General features: G+C 44.0%; 1 pseudogene; it reads right to left on the bottom strand.

Annotated features, from left to right (window-relative positions):
- Positions 1–15,194: 15,194 nt before the first annotated feature.
- LOC124727861 lies at positions 15,195–15,312 on the bottom strand (annotated as a pseudogene).
- Between the last annotated feature and the right edge of the window lie 418 nt (positions 15,313–15,730).

The following is a 15,730-nucleotide window of genomic DNA, read 5'->3' on the forward strand; positions in this document are numbered from 1 at the left end:
CAGCCGTTCACGCGCCATTGTTCTTGTTCTGGAGTAGTGTGCTGAACAGACTTTGCAACCACGTTTCTCTTTCTCCAACCATTCCGGAGAATGTATTGAAGACATCATTTAGAGACGCTGATCCGCTGTGATTCGTGTCACAACAAACGTTGAACCAGTGTGGTCACACATCCACTACGTAACACTGCCTGCTCGCAACTGACCGGTCAAAAACAGATATGTTGTTTACAATATTCATATTTCAAGTTGCCATCGTAGTTATTGCACTGATGTCGCTCGCTTGTTCGCCAGTAATAAAATCAGTCTCGAATGTCAATATTGATACTTCAGGTTGCCCTCGTAGTTACTGCACTGATGTCGCTCGCTTATTTATGTATTACGACCCGTTTCGGCAGCATGCTTCCATTATCATGTGCATTTCATTTACATTATATTAATCTAAACAGTGATTATGTTCCCAGAATGAGAATTTCACTCTGCAGCGTAGTGTGCGCTGATACGAAACTTCCTGACAGATTAAAACTGTGTGCTGGACCGAGACTCGAACTCGGGACCTTTGCCTTTCGCGGGCAAGTGCTCTACCATCTTACAAAAATTAATGAATTACTGTGCTCATAAACCTCTTACATTATTTGATTTTCAAACAGCTGAGCAGAACTGAACGCACTCAGACATTTCGCTTTTTACCTATTCTGATCAACACTAAACTGACACACAATATTTTTAGCGCAACGCAATCTGACTTTTAATAATCCCTACAAAAGAATGGCCCTGACTAACAATAACCTATACCTTCCACAAATCACTTACCTCACAAAAATCTTCGTTACTCAAACTACTGCAATACAGCGAGCGCCAATACTGCCAGCTAAATAAAAGATTCAAACTACTGAAGGCACTAACTACTGATAGGCATAATTAGCAAATGAAAGATTTTGATAGAGAACAAACAATGTATTTACCTTAATACTGTTCAAAAGTCATAATATCTATATCAGTCCATGATATCCAATATTACTGTCTCTGTCCAGATCATCCGCTCTCAAAACTCCGCCATCTCACTCCCCACATCCACCACTGCTGGGGGCTCACCTCCAACTGCGCAACGCTACGCGCTGTTAATAGCCAACTGCTCAACACTACAATAGCAAATTCCAACAGTTCCACTCAGCCACAGACGGCACACAGCACAGCCAGTGATTTGCATACAGAGTGATAGGTGGCGGTGGCGTTACCAATATAAGAAACCTAAACAGGCTACTTACAATCTTTTTAATTGTTTATTTATTTATTTTCAATGAAGATCACTCTGTTAAAAGGAACATGTAGATCATTACATGGTATAGTATGTGCATTACATATTGAGTCTTGAGAGAAGCGTGAGGTTCATTATCAGCTGTCAAATGTGCACACCGACTGCACCCGGCACATCCCAACTGCGTGGGGGGTCGAGGAAGACTGCCTGAAGATAGTTGGCAAAGTTTTTCCGATAGTGTGACCATCTATGAACCTCACTGTGGGCTTACTGCAAGAATACTAACAGTCAAGTCGCGACTTGGCAGCATCCCCATAGAGGTACGCGATCGTCCAACCTTTGACGCAGATGATCGACTGTGATTTAGTCGCCGGAAAGTATTCACTCTCCGGATGTAAGAAGCACGCAGGTGTCATATGTTGCGGGGTCACACAGAGGTAGCAAGCTACCATCTGTCTTCCTAGGAGCCAGATGTTCTCCACCGCGATACAAGTTAAGCGGTGATGGTCGTCATCCATTTGGCGACATTTCGGGCATAGTTGAGTGTCCACTAGTCCAATTGCATGGAGCCGTTGGTTGGTGTTGAACTTGCCACAGGCGACAGAGACCCGAACGAAGATAGGAAGGAATTTTTGGTGCACATATCTCCAAATCTTCGGCCAATGCAACCTGGGGTGTTTGAGTTCAATGACATTACGACTTATCCGTCATAGTAGCAAAACATAAAAATCCTTCGCGCAAGGCGATCTCGTGCGCGGAAGCTCGTCTCTGATATAACTAAGTTCCACCATTAATGTTGATACATGCGCAAAATGTGGCGTAATGTTGCCCACCGCCACCGGAGGTGTGAGGGACGCTGGAACCAGGAGATCCAGTAGGCGGGATGTAAAGGAATCATGCCCGCTACGCCATTGCTTGTACATCGTGGCTAGAAGGAGCGCCGTCGCTCGGTAGTGAACAATCGTAAGTCCGAGTCCCCCCTTGTCCGGACCGAGACTCGAACTCGGGACCTTTGCGTTTCGCGGGCAAATGCTCTACCATATGAGCTACCCAAGCACGACTCACGCCCCGACCTCACATCTTTATTTCTGCCAGTATCTCGTCTCCTGCCTTCCACACTTCACTGAAGCTCTCCTGCGAAACAGCAGAACTAGCACTCCTGAAAGAAAGGATATTGCGGAGACGTGGCTTAGCCACAGCCTGGGGAATGTTTCCAGAATGAGATTTTCACTCTGCAGCGGAGTGTGTGCTGATATGAAACTTCCTGGCAGATTAAAACTGTGTGCCGGACCAAGATTCGAGCTTCGCAGGAGAGCTTCTGTGAGGTTTGGGAGATAGGAGACGAGATACTGGCAGAAATAAAGCTGTGAGGATTGGGCGTGAGTCGCGCTTGAGTAGCTCATATGGTAGAGCATTTGCCCGCGAAACGCAAAGGTCCCGAGTTCAAGTCTCGGTCCGGAACACAGTTTTAATCTGCCAGGAGGTTTCAGTGATTATGTTCATTTGCTGTGTGTGCCTGTGAGGTTATGTATCAACATAGAATCTCGTGCAGAGAGGTGATTCAGACACTTCTGCCGGTTCCTTTTATGGAACGCGCACTACTTCTGTATAAGGAACTGTACCCAGACAGGAAGCAGCCACATAATTGATCTTAACTTCCCTTCAGAGCTTTGGGTGACGCTTAGCAAACGGAACCATACTATAAGTAGCACAAGTCAGGGTTGGCCGTGAGTTACATGGTATTTTAGGTACATGATATCCCTAACGTACTTGCTGTGTCCCCAATATTTCTTTGTGTAGTTACCGGTGTAGTCATACAGGTTTCGGATGTCTCTGTATGTTTCTTACACTTGCAGTATATAATATTTTGTAAGTGGTTCACAGATTAGAAAACGCAAAATTTTGATATCTCCTGTTAATTTTGTTGTTTCCGATGGTGAAACACACGTTATGAGGCAACGTTTCTGAACTATTTACGAAAGAGTAAGTACTACAGACGGAATAAACTTACTTAGGGATATCCAGAACCTGTGTGGGTACACCGCTAATCACCAAAGAAAGATCCGTAGATAACTATGACAGAACTAAAGGATATCTTGGTCCAGAAATACCGTGTAATTCATGTTACTAAAAAAGTGACTGAGGAAGCATGAATCCGTGTATGTTATAAAAATGTATGTATGCATGTGTGTATGTATGTGTGTATGTTCCACATCTCCTATACCACTGGACCGATTTCAACTGAACTTAGTACACATATAACTTACAGTGAGGCAGTAATCTCTGTAGCGGTAAAGACCATCTAACTACTATAGTTCAGGACATATAATGTCAGATGGGTGAAAAACTGCCGCGTCATGCTTGACGCTTATAGTTATTACCTTTTTGCTACTAACTGTATTCGCAACATATCTTCCCGACAGTATCCACATATGTCGCTGAATGTACTTACAAAAATATGTCATTGCACTACAGTTAGTTGAAGAGATATGAGATCACAAATATCGAGATGTGCGAAAAAATGCCGACTCTTGCATGAAGTATTAACACATTTATTCTTTACTACTAAGGCGCCCCGAGAGTCGAATGACACCTCGCAGCGCTTTCGACGGCATTCAACAGCGAAGCGCAACCAGCTTTAGGCGAAGACAATAGCCATCTGTAGAGCTACGAAGAGGCTTTACCAAAGAGACGTTTACGAAATCGTGTTGTAGACACGCGAATCAGCTGCACCCAGCGCACAGAAATTGTAAGCTACAAACACCGCTCATTTTTTTTGTTCCCAATAGAAAACTGGCAAAATGAATACGCGGGCTGTGCCTTGTTCGTCGGCTAGTTATTTCATAAATTTACAATACCGTCGCAGTCCTCAAAACATTCCATATAAAAAAAGGTTCAAATGGCTCTGAGCACTATGGGACTTAACTTCTGTGGTCATCAGTCCCCTAGAACTTAAACCTAACTAACCTAAGGGAATCACACACACCCATGCCCGAGGCAGGATTTGAACCTGCGACCGTAGCAGTCCCGCGGTTCCGGAGTGCAGCCCCAGAACCGCACGGCCACCGCGGCCGGCGTAGGCTGTAAATGGTGTTAACTATGTTCTGCGTGTTACGGTATTTTGAGGCAGAATTTTGGCGCCAGCCCAGGAACTTCCTAATGGATGTGGAAAACCGCCTAAAAACCACGGCCGGCCGCTGTGGTCGAGCGGTTCTATGTGCTTCAGTCCGGAACCGCGTTGCTCCTGCAGTCGCAGGTTCGAATCCTGCCTCGGGCATGGATGGGTGTGATGTCCATATATTAGTTAGGTTGAAGTAGTTCTAAGTCTAGGGGACTGATGACCTCAGATGTTAAGTCCCATAGTGTTTAGGGCCATTTGAACCATTTGAAAACCACGCTCATGCTCACCTGGTGTATCAGCTCATAGTCGTTAATCGACCATATGGATTTGGTCTGGTTCTGTCTTGCAAACTGCGGGCGTCCATTAACCTATGCTATTACATTTCATAGTCGTAGTCACAGTCAAAATATTTTTGTTTTATGTTTTACTATTTCTAGTTTCATGTATAATAGTTTAATAAGTGTCAGAGAGTTAACATATACAAAAAGGAAGAGGACAAAGACCTCCACGTGATGCTGAATGGGCAAGGGAGCCCTCGGCCTCACCAGCAGCATGAGAACTGCGGGTCGTTGCTTCTGGCTAAGTGGACTGAGTGGAGCACTACGTCCCGAAAAAAAACTCATTACAAGGCTGGTACTGATAGTCCCAACGCAGCATGGGGAAAAACAGGAGGTCATAGTAATGGCGCAACAGACGCTCCCTGAACAATTAAAATTCCTTAACCCCGACGCTCATCAGTGGTTGATGTAAAAAGTATCTTCACAAAATCTACGAGAAGAGGAAGATACGAAAGCCAATGGGAAGAATAAGGTCATGATGGGCTGCTGAAACATCAGGGAATGACATCAATGGTACTACAGGGAGCCGTGGACGATACAAACTGTAGGTGAACTCACAGACTGGAATAAATAGCTGACAACTTCTGTGTAAGCGCTACTTTGGGATGCAGCGGTTGACACTGAAGAGGAAGTCGTGGCTGGCCTCGTTAAACGACTCAGGAGACTGCCACGAAACTATTTGCATCGACATTCGAGTAGGTAAGACTATGTGAGAGCGAGCATGAATAGTTATGTTTGTGTTTTCATATTTCGGTTATTCATATACAAGGCTACCTGTATTTAACATTTCCTCTTTTTAATACAAATGCTACAAACCGAATTCCAGCTAAAGAGTTAATGTCAGATCATCGCATCTTATGAGATGTATTAAATACTAGATGTCGGAGGTCGAGTTGGTAAGTAATAACAAGTAATAACACTCATTTTAAACAGAAAGAGAGACGCTGGGCAAATCCAAACGAGAGCATGAAAAGTAATGACAATCTTAGGTCCAAATACAATAGAAAGGGACTTTACTAAATGCAAGCAATGAAAAAGTATGCCAGCAGGTATTGGATATGAATATGAAAAAGGCAGGCTAAAATTCTGTCACCGTATTACTACAACGCAGCCTATCAGATTAACTAGATGTGAAATTATAAAAAAAAACGCGGTAAAGTGAAAATTGAAACAATAAATGTTTCGGGGCGGTAAAAGAAGACGTGAAGGCAGCAAAAAAAGAAATGAGCGTATGGCATCGTTGGCCGGGAGGCCCCATCCGGGGAAGTTCGGCCGCCAAGTGCAAGACTTATTTCAGTCGACGCCACATTGGGTGACTAGCTCGCCGGTGATGAGGATGGAATGATGATGATGATGATGATGACAACACAGCGCCCAGGTCACGAGCGGAAAAAAATCTACAATCGGGTCGGAAATCGAACCCGTGCCTGCTTGGATCGGAGGCAAGCACGTTGCCACCCAGCTAAGCAGGGAGATCGTCACAGTAGTAGGTATAACACAACTCGATATGCTGGACAGAAAACATTTCAGACAATTCATGACTGGCAGAAAACCTCAAAAAGACCATAACAACTTGGTTTGACAAGCGGAAAAGAGCGTGTTCTGTGAGAATGGAAGTAATGTGGGCACAAAGAAAAGCTGAGATAAAACCAGAAAAAGCCGCTTGTGTGCATCGCTTGGTCCAGTGGGTCCCAACGTACATTACATAATAATAAACTAATAAATACATAATACAGGGTGATTCAAAAAGAATACCACAACTTTAAAAATGTGTATTTAATGAAAGAAACATAATATAACCTTCTGTTGTACATCATTACAAAGAGTATTTAAAAAGGTTTTTTTTTCACTCAAAAACAAGTTCAGAGATGTTCAATATGGCCCCCTCCAGACACACGAGCAATATCAACCCGATACTCCAACTCATTCCACACTCTCTGTAGCATATCAGGCGTAACAGTTTGGATAGCTGCTGTTATTTCTCGTTTCAAATCACCAATGGTGGCTGGGAGTGGTGGCCGAAACACCATATCCTTAACATACCCCCATAAGAAAAAATCGCAGGGGGTAAGATCAGGGCTTCTTGGAGGCCAGTGATGAAGTGCTCTGTCACGGGCTGCCTGGCGGCCGATCCATCGCCTCGGGTAGTTGACGTTCAGGTTTCATAACTAACCTTTTTCGTAGGACTCTCCATACAGTTGACTGTGTAATTTGCAGCTCTCTGCTAGCTCTGCAAGTCGATTTCCCTGGGCTGCGAACAAATGTTTGCTGGATGAGTGCTACATTTTCATCACTCGTTCTCGGCCGTCCAGAACTTTTCCCTTTGCACAAACACCCATTCTCTGTAAACTGTTTATACCAACGTTTAATACACCACCTATCAGGAGGTTTAACACCATACTTCGTTCGAAATGCACGCTGAACAACTGTCGTCGATTCACTTCTGCCGTACTCAATAACACAAAAAGCTTTCTGTTGAGCGGTCGCCATCTTAGCATCAACTGACGCTGACGCCTAGTCAACAGCGCCTCAAGCGAACAAATGTACAACTAAATGAAACTTTATAGCCCCCTTAATTCGCCGACAGATAGTGCTTAGCTCTGCCTTTTGTCGTTGCAGAGTTTTAAATTCCTAAAGTTGTGGTATTCTTTTTGAATCACCCTGTATAACTCTGCGAACGCGATTGTCTGAACGATCTGTTGCTGTACTAAAACTGATCTCATATTCTGGAGGACAACGGTTCAAATCCCCGTCCCGTCATTCAGATTTACGTTTATCGTGATTTTCCTAATTTGCTTAAGGCGATATCGTGCTGTTAGCAAAGGCACTCGCGTCGGCCGTCTGCTGCCACAGTCTATTAACCCCAAATTACGCCTCATTGTCCTACCGCATACGTGCGTCTTACGTCCTACATTGACTTATGCAATTATTGCACGCAGCGTTGCTTGTCTATTAACACTGGCAATGCTGCGCGAACGTCGCTGTTCTCGGTTGTTAAGTGGAGGCCGTCGGCCGCTGCATCTTCCGTGGTGATAAACAATGCCTGGAAATTTGGTCTTCTCGGTGCGCTCTTGACACGGTGGATTTCGGAGTACTGAATTCCCTAATGATTTCCGAAATGTAATGTCTCACGCATCTAGCTCCAACTACCACTCCGCGTTCAGAATCCCGTCGTGCGTACACAATCAAGTCGGAAACCTGTCCACATGAATCACCCGAGTAGAAATGACAAGTCCGCGAATGCGCTGCCATGCTATATCTTGTGTGCAGGATACTACCGGCTTCTGTATGTCGATATGCTGTGATTTATCTCACCTCAGTGTACTTCATGGCGATGGCGTAACCACACAGACCTGACGTCGTATCTTTGTATAAAGAATTGACAAATGGAAATCTGTGCGTCGGAACAACGATCTATTGCTGTAAAAATCACAGAAAATTAATTTAAGAAGTGTACCAATAAATATTGCAACTTTCACTTACAGGACGCCACGTAATCTGACGATTTATCCGTTAGTTTTCTTGAGACACGCTTCAGATACAATTAGGAACACGACTTTAAAGTACGTTCCGACGTGCGACGATTCTTCCGGATTGCTTCACCTGTTGGTGTTACTTCCGACGTTAAGATTTATCGCAATCGCCGATTCGATAGGCGAGTTTGATTAATTGGTATTCGGGACACACGCTTGCTTTATATTGGCTTATCTGATGGTTCCCAGACACAAGGGCACGTTTGACGAGTCTGATAATCACTGGTGTTTTGCCTGTGAAAGAAGGCGAAGGCTAAGATTTCACACCAGCGCTGTCTCCTGTGGGTTGTTTTTTCCAAGCACCTGGTCAGAGCTGATTACAGAGTGAGCAAGTCAAATTAACATTTACGTAACTTTGCTTGATATGCAAGTGGTCGATCTGTTTCTGCCATATCTCGATAAGAACACGTCCACTAATTTTCTTTTCATTTTGGTATACAGAAAAAGAACACGTAAAAAATGTTAGTGACCTCTCTATTCGATTTGACAAACACGTGGCCACTGAGTAATCTGCGCTCAGGCGCGCGCGCACACACACAAACACACACACTCACACACACACACACACAGAGAGGGAGAGAGAGAGAGAGAGAGAGAGAGAGAGAGAAGGAAAGAAAGAGATACAGAGAGAAGAGACCAGCGGCAAAGCTGTTACGTACTTGTCCTCTGCGAACAGAAAGATAAGTTACATCGTGTTAAGTTAAGCACCACGAAGGCAATTAACTTCAGTCTGCCTCGTAAACAGCCTTCGCTTATTAGCGTCCTATATCACTGTTCTCATTAACTACTGCTTTATATCGTTTGGTCACGAACTACAGTGCCATTTTCTTCTAGATATCGGAATTGACTTTATTTCCAAGCTTTATCGGGGACGAAATACTGGCGGCCGCCAGTAAAAAATAACACCAATCGTCAACATAATATTGGCTACAAAATTTATTACTTAATGTCATATTATTATGAAACAGCCCTCACTAAGAACAGCAGTACAATTTTTGTCAGACGTAAATGGAACAACGTTCGTACATTTTGCTTCAGAAGAATCAGTATTTTCTGTGTTTCGTGTGATGTTGACTACATCTCCTACAGATTTAAATCTTCGACAAACAAGGACAGTTTCCTCTTTTCAGTCACGTTATTATAAAAATATATATTGCACAATCCTTAGTGAGATTTGTTTTCTGAGCATTAGACCTTGGTCCAAGGTGTACTTTTATAACTGACATATTGTCTCCTTATTCTGAAGACATTTTCAGGGCCTATATAAATTAACTAGCAGTTAAAGAAGCTAAGCTAGCCGAATCATGTATACGTATCCACACGACGGTTTTGTCAGACCTCTGTGTAAGTTCGCAGAGTGCGCCGACGTGTTTCACGGAGCTCATAGAGTGTGATTAATAACGTAAACCGTACCTACCCGTCCCCACTCTAAAATCCATAACACACTTCGGCACGACTCGGTTGTCCTAGGCAGTGTCCTGATTACGTCACGGCCTAATCGTTGCGTGGATACGCATTAACATTTCGACTAGCGGAGCTTGTTTAACTGTAAGTTTGAAACTGCTGAGTCTCTACAGCCTCTCGCAGAGAAATGTGCCTTGGACGACGGTCTACACTCACAAAGGACACAAATACTAGCCGTTGATGCATGCACTGTGTGAGTACTGTGTGATAATCTTATGTATGTTTGTTTGGCTTAGCATCTATTAACTTTAAGCACGCACTAAATTTTGAAAGAACACTAATGCACGCTATTGTTGTCAAGTTTGGCACAAATATAGCCAGTTCAGATGCTCGTAGTGGGAGCAAATTTCATCAGTTGTACTTGTCCAACCAGGCAATGAAAGGTAGCGGTATCATCTTCCTGTTCAGGAGACCTTTTGCCAAGGTCGTTGGTTAAGCCCCTAAACCGCTCCCCAGAATATCACGAGAGCGTGCAAGACAGCTTTGATTGTCATTCGTCCTTCAGCTCGGGACATCAAGCTCAGCGGCGCTATTGGTGCTGCTTGGGAAGAGCAACATTTGCGCTGCGCGTTTCATAGTAGACAGGGGGTAGGTAATGGCAGATTGTCCACACTTGGACCACAATGACGTCAGAAATGCAGGATTCCCACACAGTCCTATACGCACTTAGCTGAATATGAAATCATGGCTAAACAAAAGACCACATATAACCATAACTACTTCATGAAAAACTAGATTTTACAAGAACGCTTGCAACCGATATACAGAATACCACAACTTTAGGAATTTAAAACTCTGCAACGACAAAAGGCAGAGCTAAGCGCTATCTGTCGGCGAATTAAAGGAGCTATAAAGTTTCATTTAGTTGTACATTTGTTCGCTTGAGGCGCTGTTGACTAGGCGTCAGCGTCAGTTGATGCTAAGATGGCGACCGCTCAACAGAAAGCTTTTTGTGTTATTGAGTACGGCAGAAGTGAATCGACGACAGTTGTTCAGCGTGCATTTCGAACGAAGTATGGTGTTAAACCTCCTGATAGGTGGTGTATTAAACGTTGGTGTAAACAGTTTACAGAGAATGGGTGTTTGTGCAAAGGGAAAAGTTCTGGACGGCCTCCAAGAAGCCCTGATCTTACCCCCTGCGATTTTTTCTTATGGGGGTATGTTAAGGATATGGTGTTTCGGCCACCTCTCCCAGCCACCATTGATGATTTAAAACGAGAAATAACAGCAGCTATCCAAACTGTTACGCCTGATATGCTACAGAGAGTGTGGAACGAGTTGGAGTATCGGGTTGATATTGCTCGAGTGTCTGGAGGGGGACATATTGAACATCTGTGAACTTGTTTTTGAGTGAAAAAAAACCTTTTTAAAAACTCTTTGTAATGACGTATAACAGAAGGTTATATTATGTTTCTTTCATTAAATACACATTTTTAAAGTTGTGGTATTCTTATTGAATCACCCTGTACATCGAATGCGCGACTGTCACGGAGCAATCTAATCTAAAAGCCGTAAATTCAACTAAATACCTAGGTATTACAATTACGGGCAACTTAAATTGGAAAGAACACATAGAAAATGTTGTGGGGAAGACTAACCAAAGCCTGCGTTTATTGGCAGGACACTTAGAAAATGTAACAGACCTACTAAGGAGACGGCTTATACTGCGCTTGTCCGTCCTCTTTTAGAATACTGCTACGCGGTGTGGGATCCTTACCAAATAAGACTGACGGAGCACATCGAGAAAGTTCAAAGAAAGGATGCACGTTTTGTATTATCGCGAAATATGGGAGAGAGTGGCACAGAAATGATACAGGATTTGGGCTGGAAATCATTAACAGAAAGGCGTCTTTCGTTGCGACGGAATCTTCTCACGAAATTCCAATCACGAAGTTTCTCCTCCGAATACGAAAATGTTTTGTTGACACCGACCTACATAGGGAGAAACGATCACCACGATAAAATAAGGGAAATCAGAGCTCGTACGGAAAGATATAGGTGTTCATTCTTTCCGCGCGCTATTCTAGATTGGAATAATAGAGAATTGTGAAGGTGGTTCGATGAACCCTCTGCCAGGCACTTAAATGTGATTTGCAGAGTACCCATGTAGATGTAGATGAAATATATCGACTGTGTTTACAGCTATCGGAACTTCGACAAAAGACGAACGACGTGTATTTCGGCTATAGCGTTGGCAACGCCAAAAGCAAAACAAGAAATTTGTCCAATGACGACAAAAAATGTAATTTCGCTTACTTTACACGTCATCCCTGCCGCCGTTGGATAAGCAGCTGCCAGCAGCAAGTCGTATACCCCTAGCTTACTTATTTGTTACATACTTTAATTCTTAATTTCTTTGCGTGTTTTTGGGTACTTGCATTGTTTAATTCATAAATTTCGGGCGTATTATAGTATTTGAGAGTTGTAGCATCGCGCTTTAGTGTTTACTTCGTAGATTCTTATTTAAATTGCGTGTGAGTTTCGTATAGGAGGTGTAATTTCGAGTTTTAGTTACCGTAATCGTAAATTCAGGCAGATTGTAGCGCAGTCGTTAGGCATTTGTACCGGTTAGTTACTACATTCTTTGCGTGTTTCCCTTGCTTTATCTAGGTACGGACTCGTGTTTCAGTAACTGTTGTTCAACATCGATTAGAATGGACAGGGACTGTGATTGCTGTGTTCGGATGAGGGCTGAGTTGGCATCCCTTCGCTCACAGCTGCAAGCGGCGCTGACTTCGGTCGTGCAGCTTGAGGCTGTTGCCAATGGGCACCACTGTGGGGAGCAGGACTTGGGTATCACGGGGATGTCAACCTCGTCCCGTTTGTCCCCAGATCGGTCTGCCGCTGTGGTTGCCCCGGTTGCTGCCCGCAGTGGGGCTGAGCCCTCGCCTGTGGTTGATTGGGAGGTCGTTCCAAGGCGGGGCAAGCAGCGAAAGACGTCCCCGGAGGCTGATCAGAAAGCCTCCCCGGTGCGTCTGACAAACAGGTTTCAGGCACTGTCTCTGGCTGAGCCAGATGCAGCTGCCTGCCCTGTTTCAGAGGATGATTCTCAGCCTTCAAGGTCCGGGCAATCACAGAGGGTGGGCTTATTGGTGGCTGGGAGCTCCAATGTTAGGCGCGTAATGGGGCCCCTTAGGGATATGGAGGCTAAGGAGGGGAAGAAATCCAGTGTGCACTCCGTGTGAATTCTGGGTGGAGTCATTCCTGATGTGGAAAGGGTCCTTCCGGATGCCATGGAGAGCACAGGGTGCAGCCAGCTGCAGGTGGTGGCACATGTCGGCACTAATGACGTGTGTCGCTTTGGATCTGAGGAAATTCTCTCTGGATTCCAGCGGCTATCTGATTTGGTGAAGGCTGCCGGTCTTGCTTACGAGATAAAGGCAGAGCTCACCATCTGCAGCATCGTTGACAGAACCGACTGCGGACCTTTGGTGCAGAGCCGGGTGAAGGGTCTGAATCAGAGGCTCAGACGGTTTTGCGACCGAGTTGGCTGCAGATTCCTTGACTTGCGCCGTAGGGTGGTAGGGTTTCGGGTTCCGCTGAATAGGTCAGGAGTTCACTACACTCAGCTGGGGGCTACACGGGCAGCGGAGGCTGTGTGGCGTGGACTGTGTGGTTTTTTAGGTTAGAAGGCCTCGGGAAACTACGGGGTGGGCTGCAATCTCAAAGGGTGCATGGCAAATACAGGACGTGCTTGGATCATGGAGCAGTCGGAATTGTGGTTGTAAATTGTTGTAGTTGTGTTGGGAAAGTCCCTGAGCTTCGAGCGGTAATAGAAAGCACAGAATCTGAAATCGTTATAGGTACAGAAAGCTGGCTAAAGCCTGAAATAAGTTCTGCATAAATTTTTACGAAGTCTCAGACGGTGTTCAGGAAAGATAGATTAGGCAGAATTGGTGGTGGAGTGTTTGTGTCTGTCAGTAGTGGTTTATCTAGTAGTGAAGTCGAAGTAGATACTCCGTCCGAATTGGTATGGGTGGAGGTTATACTTAACAGCCGAACTAAGTTAATAATTGGCTCCTTCTACCGACCCCCAGACTCCGAGGATATGGTTGCTGAACAGTTCAGAGAAAATTTGAGTCTCGTAACAAATAAATACCCCACTCATACGGTTATAGTTGGTGGAGACTTCAACCTTCCCTCGATATGTTGCAAAAATACTTGTTCAAAACCGGTGGTAGGCACAAAAGATCTTGCGAGATTGTCCTAAATGCTTTCTCCGAAAATTATTTCGAGCAGTTAGTCCACGAACCCACGCGAATTGTAAATGGTTGCGAAAACACACTTGACCTCTTAGCCACAAACAATCCATAGCTGATAGAGAGAATCATGACTGATACAGGGATTAGTGATCACAAGGTCGTTGTAGCTAGGCTCAATACCGTTTCTTCCAAATCCACCAGAAACAAACCAACCAACCAACTTCGTCGTATTAATTAATGGTGATTAAATAGAAATCGAAGGTTCGCGTCTTCGAGTTTCACCATTTACAGGGAGGCGATTCTAATCTGTAAGACGGGCGACCATGTGCGTCTTGTGTAGACTGAGAAAAGGTATTGGCAGGAATCTTTTGGATGCTACAAAATCAGTCTTTCTTATTTCTTTTTTATTAGTTATAAAAAAGTAAAAATCCATGACAAATGCTGTTCTCACGATGCAGGAAATAACGTATGTTTTAGTAAGAGTGCCATTTCAAGGGCCTAACGAGAAGATTTAAATACAAACTATTTTTATCACGCATTATTCCACAATAAACATAAATGTTTATTGAGTGTAGAGAAGCCTCATATCGTGAAACATCTTTCACTTGATGAATGAAACCGACACTTTGACAACAGGTGTCGTGCACTTTCTGTGGTTGTAAAGGTCAGCTGAAGACCCACAAGAAGATCACTGCAGCCGTTATCTAAACATCGTCTTTGTTCATCCCGTGAAATATGTTTCACAACGTGATGTGTCTCAACAACCAGAAAATGTTTATAACTAACTCTCGCTTAAGAAGAGTATTCGCTTATATTCATCTTCAGTAACTTGACAAAAAAGAATGTTTTGATTATAATGATGATGATGATGATGACTCAAAAAATAGTGATAATCTAGTCCATACAAATGATAAATTAACAGTTACTTATACATCAAGTTCCTTGACGTAATGCTGGTTTCCATTACAGTGGATATAGTGGCTCCGCGATCTTGTGAATAGTCCAAATGTATCCAAAATAACTTTAATTCCGCAACTTCTACTGTAGCCAGGCGTATGTTGTAATTATGACATCTCCGTCCGAACAGGCCATGATGGCCCAACGGCACCGACCGGCCGCCGTGTCATCCTCAGCCCACAGGTGTAACTGGATGCGGATATGGAGGGACATGTGGTCAGCACACATCTCTCCCGGCCGTATGTCAGTTTCCGAGACCGGAGCTGCTACTTCTCAATCAAGTAGCTCCTCAGTTTGCCTCACAAGGGCTGAGTGCACCCCGCTTGCCAACAGCGCTCGGCAGACCAGATGGTCACCCATCCAAGAACTAGCCCAGGCCAACAGCGCTTATCTTCGGTGATCTGACGGGAACCGGTGTTACCACTGCGGCAAGGCCGTTGAATAATAATGACATAATCGAAACAAATTCTCGCTGTATTATTTTTGTCACCAAAATGTGACTCTTTGACAGAAGCTAGCTCTGAATATATGACCACATTTTTCAAAAATTTAAATTAACCAAATGAAACCTTTAAGAAACAGGTTCGTCTGATATCGAACCCAACACTTCTGCTAGTACTGAATTGTTAGATAAACGTAAATCTATGGAGTAATACGCATCCCTTTTAAAAACACGCTAACTTTACTATTATCCAGCTTGCTCCATATCACTTACCCTATAATTTTGGTGAAGATAAATTGTCAAATAACATTATTAGTCTATCTCAGAAGAACAGACAACAAATAAAGGCGCAAGAAGCGACTTATTCAGCTGCTGATAAGAAAGAACCCACGAAATTGTACTACTAGGACTATCCGAG

Source organism: Schistocerca piceifrons, chromosome 1 (assembly GCF_021461385.2).
Source record: "Schistocerca piceifrons isolate TAMUIC-IGC-003096 chromosome 1, iqSchPice1.1, whole genome shotgun sequence".
Classification (NCBI taxonomy): domain Eukaryota; kingdom Metazoa; phylum Arthropoda; class Insecta; order Orthoptera; family Acrididae; genus Schistocerca; species Schistocerca piceifrons.